At 36.2% G+C, this 13246-nt stretch overlaps 1 protein-coding gene across 1 annotated transcript in view; it reads left to right on the forward strand.

Annotated features, from left to right (window-relative positions):
* The window catches only part of LOC107732954 (netrin-G1-like), a 64647-nt gene that overhangs the window by 7571 nt on the left and 43830 nt on the right, over nucleotides 1–13246 (forward strand). The gene's annotated exons all lie outside the window — the stretch shown is intronic.

Raw genomic sequence — 13246 nt, forward strand, 5'->3', positions numbered from 1 at the left:
TGCATCAATCGCGGTGTCCAGTGGCTGTAAATAGTGAGAGATCTTGAGGCAGGCGCAATGCTTTGGTGCCACGTACGGCACGCGAACTCCATAACGGATTAAAACTGTTGAATAAAATATAAAGTAAGGTGGAAAATAAGTATAGTTAATATTGCTATTTAAATATGACAGGCTCGTAACTCCTAAGACATGGGAAATACTGTTGCAAATGGACTTTGCTTTTTCATTTGAAATTTGGCAGTCACTGTGCGTTCGCGAAAGCGAAATTCCAAACGGTAATGCAGGATTTGCAATTGCATTTGGATTATGTCACAATTTATGCGTCCACATATTGAAAACGCAATTTGCTATTCCTTTTGAAAATTGTCCGGAATATCGTTCCATATGAGTGACTAAGAGAATCAGATAGTATATACAACAACACACTGCATTGCTATGAAGCTAGAATACTTGATTCTGATTGGTCAATTGTGGCATTCAGCAGTCAACATTTTTGTATAGTGACCTCTTAAACTATATGTTTATCAATTGTGACAGGCAACGATGTCCTACATAACTTTGCTAGTTTCATGTCTCTTATAACTCATGAAAAAAAAGGAATCTGCACAACAAACAAATTTAATGTTCAGGATCATTTAAAAAAAAAATAGTGATTTACTGAAGATAAATATAACGTGACAACACAAAACCAAAGTGCGCAACAAAAAAAAAACTGCACTTTTTCTTCTCACATAATGAAATAATTTCAACTCAAATTTCATATCAATTTATTTATTTATTTGATAAGTAGCTGCATAACACACTACCGTTCAAAAGTTTGGGGTCAATGAGATTTTTTTTTTTTTTAAGAAATTAAAACTTTTTATTCAGCAAGGAGGCATTAAATTGATCAATTTATAATGTTACAAAAGATTTCTATTTCAAATAAATGTATCACTGTTTCCAACCAATTTAAAGCAGTACAGCTGTTTTCAACATTGATAATAATGATAAAGGTTTCTTGAGCACCAAATCAGCATATTAGTGTGATTTCTGAAGGATCATGTGACACTGAAGACTAGAGTAATGACTGCTGAAAATTCAGCTTTGCCATCAGAGGAAATTACACTTTAAAATATATTACTGCAGAAAAAAAAATATTTAAACTGTAATAATATTTCACAATATTACTGTTTTATTGTATTTTTAATCAAATAAATGCAGCTTTGTTGAACATAAGGGGCTTCTTTCAAAAACTCTTAAAACACCTAACATTTACATGGAAGTCTACTCCAGATAGCCATAATATAATAAATTCAATACTGGGCTAAATAAACCCAGGTGAAGCATATAAACTTTTATCCATGTGGCATGTTACAAAGCTAGACATCTGGACTTTTTATATATATATATTTTTTTTATTTAAATATTAATCTATTTCATGCTCACTGAATTCACAACATACTCTTTGAAAATCTCACAGATGGTCAACAGAACTGCAGCAAGGTGTTAATGTGCTAGCATGATAAATGTGCTAGCAGTTAATAACAACAGGCTGAATTATCAACACATCACATACACATCACATAACAGTATACTAATAAAAGTATACTAATAAAATTGTGCATACATATGTTTGATAAACTGCAAATCTTTTCAATTATATCCAAGAAATAGTGTCAAGCTGTGATATACTGTCAGACCTTTGGTCACTATGTACTGTCCAGTAGAGACCGGGGCTAGTTGTCACAGAGCTGCATCTCAGTAACTATAGAGTTTTAAGTTAAAAGTTCAATTACACAAATGTGCGTTTTCTCTAGCAGTTGTTTTGTATGTTGGTTTCAATCACCTTGTTAATTGGAATGTTTATTTAACAAGAATACTTTTTTTGAAGGTGGACTGCAGGGACGATTCTAGGATTTTCATTTAGGGGGATTTTCATTTTATTTTTTGACTAATAGGGGTGGTATACTAAACCTATATACCAAAAAGTGCTGTATTCCATTGTATTCCACTAGATAGATAGATGCATAGATAGGTATAACATATAACTGAATAAGCCAAATACAAATCTTCATGATCTCTCTCACACACACACACACATACACACACCTGTTTACTGCACACACACACAAACTTTTACTGTCTGCATTTCTAGTAGGCCTACAATCCTCTTTCCTTAGCTCAAGTATGCAAACCTCTTTGCCACATTCACTGGAATATGTATTACATTGAAAGTTAAATTTTCAAATGAAAATGGCAATATGATATGACATGAAATAAAGTATGTGTTCATATGCTTTATTTTCACTGGAGAAAACAGCTGTGGTGTGATGAGGGGTGAACGCAGCGAAAACTTTACAGTAGATGTGGAACCGATTGCTCCCCCATGATATTGTGTAAACCGTTTTTATGACAAAGAACTGTGCAGATGCAGATATTATAACAATCTATGGATAAACACACACCTTGTCCTCTGTCTCTCAGTCTGCGGATTGAAAAAGAATGTGCTGAAAGACGGGGAGGAGCCGAAGTCTGCCACCGTTTTCATATGAAATTTAAACGGGACTGAGGCGATCACGAATTTGTGTACAGTTTATGGAGCTAATCACAAAATTTTAGGGGGGCTGAGTAGTCATATATAGCCCCCCTAAAAATGGCCTAGCAACGCCCATGGTGGACTGTAAAGATGGACTGTAAGCAAAGTTATAATTTTGCGATAAGAGTATGTTCTCCTTGTGACAGCTTACCCAGTATAGTGTGACAACACCCATAAAATGTCAACCTTATCCTACATAAATTGACTTTTTCAAAAATAAACCTACCCTGACAAATATTCACTGTCACATTACTAGACAACAAATTAACTCATGGTGAAAACTGCAATTATTATGAATGATTTTTGTATTTTCTTTTTCTGTAATTCTTTTTAGGATCACAAACCAGTTTCTGTTCGTCCAATATATCTGTCCACATGTGCATCTTCACATTAGGCAAATTACAGCCAGCTATAGCTTGTTGTAAAATAGTGTCATGTTTTCATTACAGTAATCTGACAACAAACTGACAGTCAGTCTAATGGATGTCAGCATTACAGTGCTTTAGGTCATTCTAACCTATGTAAGGTCAGCATCATTTGAGATAACAAGCCAGTCGTGGAGGTCCATGCTGATCTTGTAGCCGGTGAAGCAATGAGAGCTGATTTTTCTATTCCATTGTGCCTTGGGGGAAGTGAGGTTGGGGAAACAGGGGTGTCATGTAACAGCAATGAGGAGTTATGTGTTAAGTGCAGTGCTCAAGGGCACAATAGCAATGCTCAGTGGTTGCTGGTACAGAACACAGAGTATCTTGTTACTCAGCAATATTTTCTCTTGATGCCTCATTAGGCTTTTTATAGTGGGAGGCGAGTGCAATATTTCTGATATAATTACACAGTTAAACTAATTTACTAACTCCACACCATGGCTTCAATCCATTAAAAGATTCAATCAGTTGTGTTTACTAAGAAGCTTAAACTTCCTGGCATGATCAAACATAATAAAGGGAAAAGGAACTGCAGATGGTTAATTTAAGATGCTATCAATTTTTTATGAGTAACCCCCCTAATGTGAGATAGAAGAACACATATGACTGGTGTAAAGTAAACAAGGAAATAAAGCACTGCTATGGGCCCCATCCCAACATGCTCAACAGTTCACCTTGTGTGGAACATAAATTCAATGAAGTAAACACACACACACACATACACTCGTACACCAGTATTCCTATCAATATGGAGTGTGTATGTAGATAGATAGATAGATAGATAGATAGATAGCTTATGTTACTTAAAATTATCCACCAGTAGAATCGTCTGTCTATAAGTGAGTAATAGGGTATTTAAAATACCCTGTATAATTTACTGTTTCTCGAATATTAAGTATGTCTGTGGGGAAATCTGACTCAAACTTATCTTATTGAAGTTACTGTTTTCCTGAAAATGTCTTAGATTTCAGAAAAGTCTGCCCACAGGTAGATTCATGACAGGAATTTCTAGAATTTCTAGTGTTTTAAGTTTTGCACCGCTAGCAAACACTAGATATTCCTGGGGAGAGCGACTGTTTGAAATAATCTAAGCTAAAAACAAAAAAGCCATCTCGTGAACCCAGCCAGCAGTTATATTCCAGTGTGGATCAGTAGTATGGTCTCTAATAACATTAAAGAGAAGGCAAAATGCATTAAAAGTGGTTGAGGAATGGTCATTTAAGTGGGGGTTCAAATTCTCTGTGGGAAAAAAAACACAGATGTCTTCACTTCATAAAAGGAAAGGAGATTACATCAAATTAAAGTTGTATAATCACAATCTAGGGGTGTCTAAAATAATATTTCTAGGTATTTGGTTAGACATTAGACTTACATGGAAAGAACATGTTTAAAAGATGGAGGATAAGTGCAAGAGAGTGTTGAATATACTGAATACTGAATGAGATGTGTGGCTGGGCAGGTCTGGGGGGCGGACAGGTTGGCATTAAAAATGATTTACATAACGTTAATCAGATCAGTATTGGATTATGGTAGCATAGTATATGGATCTGCAGCAAAGACCCAACTTGAAAAATTAGAAAGAATTCAAGCACAGGCATTAACGATATGTTGTGGGGCATACAGATCATCTCCTGTTTCAGCGTTACAGGTAGAACTGGGTGAAATGCCTCTCAATTTAAGAAGACAACAGTTAACTGCAGTATACTGGGCAAATCTTAAGGCACAGGATAATTCACATTGCACAATACAGGTAATAGAGAAATGTTGGGGAATGTAATAGTTTTGGATGGATTGTTGGAGATTTAGATTAGATATTAAAGGTTTAAGTATTGTTCCAAGGGTGACTTTATCAGCAGTTCCTTTGTGGATTTTGCCTCAACCTATAGTTGATGTAAAAATGCTAGAATCAGCAGAAAGAAGGTATGAGTGAATTTGAGGAAATCTGGGTAAGGGAATATTTGTGGACAGAGTACGGACATTTAACACAAGTGTATTCAGCATTTGTCATTCCAAAATTGCTCATTTTCAGGAAGATAGGGATCTCAAATAAGTTATCAGTTTTAATTCAGAGTTATCAGAGTTAATTGCAATAGGAGAGTGTCTGGATCGTGTTCGCATGTAGGTGGCGGTAATGCGCGAGAATTAATGTGATCCGCCAATAAACAAAGAAGAAGAGACCTGCACTCCCGCAGGACTACCACGAGACCCGCAGGACTGGCGCGGGACAAGACTGATGTTCGGGTGCGGGCGTGTAGACACTCATGTGTGTGCGGGATGTGCGAGAATAAAATGATTTATTGCACAAAAGCAACAAGAACAACTAATATAAAATAAAAATGTTTAACAGGCGCAAGCATAGGCATAGTTTCTAAATAGCATAGTTTCTATTTATAACACATGCCTGCAGCGTTGAGCAATATAGCCAATCACAGACATATATGTTGATTATTTCTGGAACACAATGGCCAATCAGAGGTATTAAAGGTGTTTAAGATCCTGTCCCAAATGGCACACTTCATGTGCACTTGCTTTCTTATGGACTTACAATGGCCGCCATGTGCGCATGTCCATTAAGTCCACGAGACCATAGGGTGTCCCATTCATTATTTTAGCTTTCAGAAGGGTGCTCACGAGTGCCCCCTTTGCGGCCGCTATGCACCCTCGATGCGCTTTTCTGCCGAGCCCGCACTGAGGTGAGCTCCACACCAGACTTCCACCCGACAGTCAAAGCGTCATTACGTCATGAAAGTGTGGACTCAGAGGAAGACCGCGAGGGTTTAGGGTGCGATTTGGGACAGGGCCTAAGAATCTACTCACTGCTCAAAATGCCGGAGTTCTTGTGCAGCGCTGAAATTTGTGTGCTCACATTTCCTCTCATTATAACACACGAAGTGTAGACATTATGAAAGATTCATTGTGCTTATATTAATTGTGTTATAACAGCTTTGTGAGATTGCAATGAACGGAGATGTCAGCTTTTTAGTGATTATAAAGGGAGCGTTCTTTGCTCACATCTGCCATGCCAAACAATGCACGCAGCAGCCTATGTTTGCTTTTCTGTTAAAAATAACTGTGGTTTGTGAATGTTGATGATTTAATAGCAAATATTTTATCTGGAGCATTTTTGCTGAGATGTTGTTGCTAGGCGACACAGAACTTACTATTTCATGTAAATTTCATGGATGTACTGAAAAAATCTATATAGACTACTTTTGTGGGCTGGAGTAGGACAAAACATGAATGTTGTGGGCGGGATCGGGGCAAGATATATATTTCTGCGGGAGCGGGAGGGTGCAGGACATAATCCTGTGGGAGCGGGACCGAAAAATCCGTCCCGTGCAGGTCTCTACTCTGCAGTGAATGGGTGCCGTCAGAATGAGCTCAAACAGCCCATAAAAACATAATAATAAAAATAAAATAATACTGCATGCTTGAGTCAAAGATGACTAAAAATGTACATCAGTGCATAATTCTGCCTCTAATTAACAATTATCAAAAATTTTAGAAGCTGCATTCAATTCAACTTGGTTTCAAGTCTGAGATGATGCATTCCTTCCAATTAAATGGCCATGATGCTGCTGGTCATCGTGTCCTTATAGTAATGTGACATTGGACACTTATTACAAACAGAACTCATTGTTGGTCTAATTTGTGCACCCTAAATAATACCTCACTCTATATGAAGCTTGAGCATGAGGACAATATGACCTGTGGTTCCACAATAGCAATGAATCTGTTGTGTTTTAGGATCTATTACCTCTTTCACTCATTTATCACCTACACAGAGGTGGGAGTCTGGGCTGCCCACACACACAGCAGAAGATGGAGTGTATGGGACAGCTTTTTTGCAGCAGGGAGTTAACCCTGATATTATTTTTAGCTGCAGCAACAAGGGAATGTGTCCAAAAACATGTAGATGAGCCTTTTCTCCTCTAGTTCTCTCTAACCTTACATCTTCAGCTTGTTTGCGACATCAACAAAAATACTGCATAAAACACAAAACAATGCAACGTTCTGTTGTTGCATTGTTTGTCCATTCATTGTACTGAGCAAACAGGCATACAGAGCGATCTGTTAGGGATGGTCATTTGATATTGAGGATTCACAACATAATTTTGCCCACAGAGCTATATTGTGCTATTAATAAACCGGTTTTAGCATAACACATTCATCTTGTTAATTAAAACAAAATGTTCAATTACTCTACATCTATTCTAATTGTTTTGGGGAGGGGCCATGAGTGCAAGGATGTTCTTGCAAGATTTTAAAGATCAATTATGACTACTAAAGTGGGACAAGCAAAGCACCTAAGAGACGCTGGTACTTCTGAAGTCTAGCGAATATTAAATCATTTCAAAGAATGCTGAAAAATCGGAAAAAAGGAAAGACTCTGCATTATAAATAAACTTAATTGCTTTTATCATCAAATTCTAATTGCTCGTTCTATTTAAGATGTTAACGGTTATGCGTATATGACACAATTCCTGGTATTTGGATGCTGAATGGCACTGTATGGCTTATATAATAAGTAAATGGAGCACACATGCCGCATTTGTTTCAAACCTGTATGAGTTTCTTTCTTCCATGGGCGTAGAATACGCGGGGGAATATGGACAAAATCATCCAACTATCGCTATTTACGCTGAATAAAAAGCATAAACATTTGGACTGATGAAACGTGAAGACATTACACACACGATTGCGACAATATGTGGTTTATGTGTGTTTTTCAAGTTATCTCCAGGTAATAAATAAAAGTATATGAATAATTGACATTGCATTGATTACAGTATAGAAACTATTCTGCCTTATTCTGTGATAAAAATGGAAAACACAGTGTTTAAATAAACAAATCATAAAATTGTCATTAGGAATATATAAGAAAAAATATAATAGAATAAAAATTATTGGTTATTGTCCAGCACAGTATTTGATTTCTTAACCAATTAAAAGTAAGAAATAAGAGAAAAATAAAACTTAATTAAAAAAATAAGTATTATTATATTTGACATTTCAACAAAACAAATAAAGTCAGGTTTGGAACAACATGAGGGTAAATGATGACAACATTTTAATTTTTGGGTAAACCATCTCTTTATAGGAATAGTTTATCCAAAAATACAACAAAAAAAATATAATAATAGTAATAATAATTAAAATTTGCTGAAAAGTTACTTACCCACAGGCCGTCCAAGATGTAGATGAGTTAGAGTTTGTTTCTTCAGAGTTGGAGCAGAGGTGGAGAAATTTAGCATTACATCACTTGCTCACCACAGGACTGGCGCGGGACAAGACTGATGTTCGGGTGCGGGCGTGTAGACACTCATGTGTGTGCGGGATGTGCGAGAATAAAATGATTTATTGCACAAAAGCAACAAGAACAACTAATATAAAATAAAAATGTTTAACAGGCGCAAGCATAGGCATAGTTTCTAAATAGCATAGTTTCTATTTATAACACATGCCTGCAGCGTTGAGCAATATAGCCAATCACAGACATATATGTTGATTATTTCTGGAACACAATGGCCAATCAGAGGTATTAAAGGTGTTTAAGATCCTGTCCCAAATGGCACACTTCATGTGCACTTGCTTTCTTATGGACTTACAATGGCCGCCATGTGCGCATGTCCATTAAGTCCACGAGACCATAGGGTGTCCCATTCATTATTTTAGCTTTCAGAAGGGTGCTCACGAGTGCCCCCTTTGCGGCCGCTATGCACCCTCGATGCGCTTTTCTGCCGAGCCCGCACTGAGGTGAGCTCCACACCAGACTTCCACCCGACAGTCAAAGCGTCATTACGTCATGAAAGTGTGGACTCAGAGGAAGACCGCGAGGGTTTAGGGTGCGATTTGGGACAGGGCCTAAGAATCTACTCACTGCTCAAAATGCCGGAGTTCTTGTGCAGCGCTGAAATTTGTGTGCTCACATTTCCTCTCATTATAACACACGAAGTGTAGACATTATGAAAGATTCATTGTGCTTATATTAATTGTGTTATAACAGCTTTGTGAGATTGCAATGAACGGAGATGTCAGCTTTTTAGTGATTATAAAGGGAGCGTTCTTTGCTCACATCTGCCATGCCAAACAATGCACGCAGCAGCCTATGTTTGCTTTTCTGTTAAAAATAACTGTGGTTTGTGAATGTTGATGATTTAATAGCAAATATTTTATCTGGAGCATTTTTGCTGAGATGTTGTTGCTAGGCGACACAGAACTTACTATTTCATGTAAATTTCATGGATGTACTGAAAAAATCTATATAGACTACTTTTGTGGGCTGGAGTAGGACAAAACATGAATGTTGTGGGCGGGATCGGGGCAAGATATATATTTCTGCGGGAGCGGGAGGGTGCAGGACATAATCCTGTGGGAGCGGGACCGAAAAATCCGTCCCGTGCAGGTCTCTACTCTGCAGTGAATGGGTGCCGTCAGAATGAGCTCAAACAGCCCATAAAAACATAATAATAAAAATAAAATAATACTGCATGCTTGAGTCAAAGATGACTAAAAATGTACATCAGTGCATAATTCTGCCTCTAATTAACAATTATCAAAAATTTTAGAAGCTGCATTCAATTCAACTTGGTTTCAAGTCTGAGATGATGCATTCCTTCCAATTAAATGGCCATGATGCTGCTGGTCATCGTGTCCTTATAGTAATGTGACATTGGACACTTATTACAAACAGAACTCATTGTTGGTCTAATTTGTGCACCCTAAATAATACCTCACTCTATATGAAGCTTGAGCATGAGGACAATATGACCTGTGGTTCCACAATAGCAATGAATCTGTTGTGTTTTAGGATCTATTACCTCTTTCACTCATTTATCACCTACACAGAGGTGGGAGTCTGGGCTGCCCACACACACAGCAGAAGATGGAGTGTATGGGACAGCTTTTTTGCAGCAGGGAGTTAACCCTGATATTATTTTTAGCTGCAGCAACAAGGGAATGTGTCCAAAAACATGTAGATGAGCCTTTTCTCCTCTAGTTCTCTCTAACCTTACATCTTCAGCTTGTTTGCGACATCAACAAAAATACTGCATAAAACACAAAACAATGCAACGTTCTGTTGTTGCATTGTTTGTCCATTCATTGTACTGAGCAAACAGGCATACAGAGCGATCTGTTAGGGATGGTCATTTGATATTGAGGATTCACAACATAATTTTGCCCACAGAGCTATATTGTGCTATTAATAAACCGGTTTTAGCATAACACATTCATCTTGTTAATTAAAACAAAATGTTCAATTACTCTACATCTATTCTAATTGTTTTGGGGAGGGGCCATGAGTGCAAGGATGTTCTTGCAAGATTTTAAAGATCAATTATGACTACTAAAGTGGGACAAGCAAAGCACCTAAGAGACGCTGGTACTTCTGAAGTCTAGCGAATATTAAATCATTTCAAAGAATGCTGAAAAATCGGAAAAAAGGAAAGACTCTGCATTATAAATAAACTTAATTGCTTTTATCATCAAATTCTAATTGCTCGTTCTATTTAAGATGTTAACGGTTATGCGTATATGACACAATTCCTGGTATTTGGATGCTGAATGGCACTGTATGGCTTATATAATAAGTAAATGGAGCACACATGCCGCATTTGTTTCAAACCTGTATGAGTTTCTTTCTTCCATGGGCGTAGAATACGCGGGGGAATATGGACAAAATCATCCAACTATCGCTATTTACGCTGAATAAAAAGCATAAACATTTGGACTGATGAAACGTGAAGACATTACACACACGATTGCGACAATATGTGGTTTATGTGTGTTTTTCAAGTTATCTCCAGGTAATAAATAAAAGTATATGAATAATTGACATTGCATTGATTACAGTATAGAAACTATTCTGCCTTATTCTGTGATAAAAATGGAAAACACAGTGTTTAAATAAATCATAAAATTGTCATTAGGAATATATAAGAAAAAATATAATAGAATAAAAATTATTGGTTATTGTCCAGCACAGTATTTGATTTCTTAACCAATTAAAAGTAAGAAATAAGAGAAAAATAAAACTTAATTAAAAAAATAAGTATTATTATATTTGACATTTCAACAAAACAAATAAAGTCAGGTTTGGAACAACATGAGGGTAAATGATGACAACATTTTAATTTTTGGGTAAACCATCTCTTTATAGGAATAGTTTATCCAAAAATACAACAAAAAAAATATAATAATAGTAATAATAATTAAAATTTGCTGAAAAGTTACTTACCCACAGGCCGTCCAAGATGTAGATGAGTTAGAGTTTGTTTCTTCAGAGTTGGAGCAGAGGTGGAGAAATTTAGCATTACATCACTTGCTCACCAATGGATCCTCTGCAGTGAATGGGTGCTGTCAGAATGAGAGTCCAAACAGCTGATTAAAAACATCACAATAATCCACAAATAATCCACAAAACCTCAATCCATCAATTAGGTGAATTAAAGCTACATTTATCCAAATGAAGACACAAGCTCATCTACATCTTGGATGGCTCTGTAAAACAAAACTAAGACCACAAAATAACACTGAACTATTAGTCCATCTATTGGAAATGACATTGGAATACTATCTAAATTGAATTTGCTTCAGAGTGGTCCAGACCCGAAAGTGAGACTCCTTTAGTTTGAAGCATCAGAGCTGATGAGCATTTGTAGCACAATGGACAGCAGCGCTCTGAGTCACTAGATTACTATAATTCTTCTGAACTCTGACCTGCTCTCACAGAATGCATGAAAGTGAACAGAGGTGCCAGATTACCATGTGGTCCCCAAGCAGTTTAAGCAAGGAAACAAGGATGAGCGTGCAGCTTATAGCTGCTCTGAGATCATCTGAATATTGACAGGCTTTATGGCAGAACTGTCTTTGTTTGGCAATGATAAACAGAGCTATTTATAGAGCCTCTTGTTTGGTGGTTCAATTGTCAGTCACTGAATTTAGTACAAAACACTCTACGGACAATGACAACATGACAAGACCTGACAAGGTGGCTTTTGGTTGGAGAACCTCACTTATGCAACTATTCAGTAACCATGCACAATTTCATGCTCAACAAGGCCACAAAGGCAATTTCCTGTCAGAACTATTCTTATGTGCAATTTTTCTGTAAGCCATATGGTACTTTCTCTCAGCCTGTATTTGGATGAGGATAAAATACCATTGTGCTGAGACATATGACTCTGAAGCATTCAGACATTTAATTTCACAATGAATGTGTAAAAATAACAAGATAAATAATGCAGAGATGTATAAACAAGACTGGCGGTTTCCAGGACCAGTAATCCCATTGTGGATGTGCTGAGAATGAAACAGAGATGTGAAATTCAAAGCCATAAAATCCTGCTATGACAGCAAACAATGAATGAATGAATGAATGAATGAATGAATTTTAGATATACAATATTAATATTATTCTTATTTCCACATTGTTAATATAAATAGTAGTAGTAGTTGTTCTAGTAGTAGTAATACTAATAATAATACTTAATTAAAAATAATTAATATCTCAAGCACACATTTCTCATTTAAAATACTCCAAATTCATTAACAATTGAATGTGGTTAAGTACAAATTCATGTGTGTACACACATATTGTGAAATCTATTGTGAGAAGTTCTCCTATGTGTATAAATATGAATAATCCACAGATCATTTAATTTCACAATGAATGTGTAAAAATAACAAGATAAATAATGCAGAGATGTATAAACAAGACTGACGGTTTCCAGGACCAGTAATCCCATTGTGGATGTGCTGAGAATGAAACAGAGATGTGAAATTCAAAGCCATAAAATCCTGCTATGACAGCAAACAATGAATGAATGAATGAATTAATTAATTTTAGATATACAATATTAATATTATTCTTATTTCCACATTGTTAATATAAATAGTAGTAGTAGTTGTTCTAGTAGTAGTAATACTAATAATAATACTTAATTAAAAATAATTAATATCTCAAGCACACATTTCTCATTTAAAATACTCCAAATTCATTAACAATTGAATGTGGTTAAGTACAAATTCATGTGTGTACACACATATTGTGAAATCTATTGTGAGAAGTTCTCCTATGTGTATAAATATGAATAATCCACAGATTTCAGTTTTTATTTAAAAAGTCTAAAAATTAAAGTAGTTATGTATTAGAAATATATAGTGTTGGTGTATCTACCTATCTGTCTATATCTATCTATCTAACTTGAGTCGATAGATAGATAGATAGATAGATAGATAG

This window comes from Sinocyclocheilus rhinocerous, unplaced genomic scaffold, assembly GCF_001515625.1.
Source record: "Sinocyclocheilus rhinocerous isolate Xijiao unplaced genomic scaffold, SAMN03320098_v1.1 scaffold1001, whole genome shotgun sequence".
Taxonomy (NCBI): domain Eukaryota; kingdom Metazoa; phylum Chordata; class Actinopteri; order Cypriniformes; family Cyprinidae; genus Sinocyclocheilus; species Sinocyclocheilus rhinocerous.